This window comes from Oncorhynchus gorbuscha, linkage group LG14 (assembly GCF_021184085.1).
Source record: "Oncorhynchus gorbuscha isolate QuinsamMale2020 ecotype Even-year linkage group LG14, OgorEven_v1.0, whole genome shotgun sequence".
Classification (NCBI taxonomy): Eukaryota; Metazoa; Chordata; class Actinopteri; order Salmoniformes; family Salmonidae; genus Oncorhynchus; species Oncorhynchus gorbuscha.
In genome coordinates this window covers 77,847,773-77,850,609 of record NC_060186.1, presented here as the reverse complement: position 1 = coordinate 77,850,609, position 2,837 = coordinate 77,847,773, and the positions used below count along the sequence as shown (strand labels likewise).

Here is a 2,837-nt window from a genome sequence, read left to right as displayed (position 1 = left end):
GCATTGTGGCCAGTACCTTCTGCTGACGTGGCATTGTGGCCAGTACCTTCTGCTGACGTGGCATTGTGGCCAGTACCTTCTGCTGACGTGGCATTGTGGCCAGTACCTTCTGCTGACGTGGCATTGTGGCCAGTACCTTCTGCTGACGTGGCATTGTGGCCAGTACCTTCTGCTGACGTGGCATTGTGGCCAGTACCTTCTGCATGTGGCCAGTACCTTCTGTGGCATTGTGGCGAGTAGCGTTAGCATTTGGACCAGACACCACACTTGCTTGGGCATAGGATCCAGTTGGTTCAGGTCCAGTGTAGGCAAGATGCCCATGAGCGTTACCTAGGAAAACAAAGAAAACATTGTGGTAAAATGCCAGCCTTAATTTGGATCAGAACTAGACCTGTGATTTGACCTTGGTGTAAAGCAAAACGCACCTTTAAGTGTAAAACAAGTTATCCCTCCAATTAGCAGGCAACAAATCCAAGAAACACTACAAAACAGTCAGACAGTTAAACATCAGTAACCAGTGAACACTTTAAGACAAATGTAAACCAATCAGATGAACGCATTGAAAAACTAACCTCAAAGAGAGTCCAAAAGTCACTGCCATTTTAGTGATCAAAACCACAACAGTATTCAAGAACTAATTCTCGACAGCCTGCCAGAATATCCCGGTTGCTATTTTATAACAGCTGTTTTGGTTGCACCTCATAAAGGACTCCCAGACCCTTCTCACCTGGCTGGCTAATTATGTACAGCTGTCAGCCAATGAACTTCATTTCCACTGGTTCAATTTCCCAAATGCGATTAGGTGCAGTCATCTGTTGACGTATGGTGAACAACAGAGAGAGAATTGGACGACAAAAGAAAGACCAAATTCAGTTCAACAACTTACAAAAAAACAGACAATTGATGAACGCAAATTACATTTCATACATGTTCATTTGTCTGTAGCTGCCAAATTCTGATCTTTTTCCCACTAATTGGTCTTTTCACCAATCAGGTCAGCCGTTTTGCCAGCAACGCGGGGCAAAAGGTCAGAATTGGGCTGCCTGTGTAAACTCAGCCTGTGTGACTGGGACCAAACTGACTATGAGGTAGTATGTGATTGCGTCCATACAGACTTCAGCCACTTTCCAAAGCTTAGACGTTGCTGAAGTCTGCCAGATCTTACATCGCCTTGATAGGTATTTTAAGTATCAACAAACTACATCATATGTCAGTGGATGACACAGTTGATAATGTGGCACGCAACCATTGGTTGTTGCGTTGCCTCACTTTAGCTGAAGAAACTGACCTATTGCTGTGTTACACAGGGAGCCCAATTCTAATTGTTTTTCCAATTATTAATGTTTTGAGCAATCACATCAGATCTTTTCACATCAGATTTAGTCTTTTTTTGGTCATCAGAATTGGGAAGCCTTGGTAATGCAGCCTATGAGGGAGTTCTCCTAACCTGAACCGCAGTGCACCGGTCTATGGAAGGTGATGTGAAAAGGCAAAAGCAGTGAGGGAGGATTACCCTTCTCAAATCGTACAGTTAGTGGTGTAATGGAGGATATACGCGGGTGTACCACTTTGTTTTCAATGGAAATTTTGTGTACTCAATTCTTAATCCCCACTGATGTGTATCAAAGTAGTATAGTGGAGGTATATGCTGTATCAATTCATAAGGCTGATGGAACAGATCAGAATGTTAGGATCCAAATGTTGAAAAACTATTATTTCTTCACATTTTAAGTGCATGAATATGCACACGGTGGTAGGCCTATTCAGAATGTTCCAAAATGCCACACCAGAGGAGGCTGGTGGGAGGAGCTAGAGGAGGACAGACTGATTGTAATGGCTGGAATGGAATCAATGGAACGGAGTCAAACATATCAAACATATTGGAAACTCTGTTCCATCAATTCCATTCAAGGCCATGAAAATAAGCCCATCCTCCTTTAGCTCCTCTGCTGCACCTCACATTTGAGCAGTTTTATGTACAGATATTTGGACAGAGATGGTAATATCCATTATAGATCAGACACACCGGTAGGATTGTCTAATGTTTGCCTGCCGATTAGTATTTAGCACCTCCGAACAGTGTCGACAGTCAATCTCTGAGGGTCGACAGTCAATCTCTGAGGGTCGGCATTCAATGTCTTGACTGCCAACCCTCAGAAAACAGATCTTTTCCAAGGATCACCTTCAGTGCTCAGTTGTCTCCACCAAATCTGTGCCCAAACAATTTGATTTGCTTGTTTTAAGCATTAAACTTTCAAATATCTCTTTGTTGACTGTTGCTTGGTGCTATCGTCCTCCATCAACACGGGTCAGTAATCTACCTGCCCTAAGCTCTCTCATGGCCCCTTACACTAAGTCTGAATTTGTGACCTAAACTGGGACATGCTTAAACCACCTGACCAGGTCCTAAATCAATGGGACTCCCTACATCTTTCTCAGATTATCAGCAATACCACAAGGTATGACTCCAAACACCCAGAAAAGGCTACTCTCCTTAATGTCACCCTCACAAATAATCCTGATAGGTATCAGTCTGGTGTTTTCTGTAATGACCTTAGTGATCACCGTTTTACAGACTGTGTTCGTAATGGCTGCTCTGTGAAACGACCTGTCCTGATTTGTCATAGACGCATGCTAAAAAACTTTAATGAGCAAGCCTTCCTTCATGAACTGGCCTCTGTAAAATGTTGTAGAATCAGTTTGATCCCCCCTGTTGAAAACACTTGGTCCTTCTTTTTAGACATTTTCAGTGTTATTGTTAACATAACAAGAGCAGTCAGATCAGTAGGCTAGTTTTTGTTTTTTGTTTTTAATTAAACCTTTATTTAACCAGGTAG

General features: G+C 42.7%; 1 long non-coding RNA gene across 1 annotated transcript; it reads right to left on the bottom strand.

Annotated features, from left to right (window-relative positions):
- Positions 1 to 218: 218 nt before the first annotated feature.
- Positions 219 to 705, bottom strand: LOC123995438. Its single transcript, XR_006831829.1, has 3 exons — positions 573 to 705; positions 426 to 481; positions 219 to 330 (listed from the first exon to the last, which is right to left on the bottom strand). It is a non-coding gene; the product is annotated as an uncharacterized LOC123995438 (long non-coding RNA).
- Positions 706 to 2,837: the final 2,132 nt, after the last annotated feature.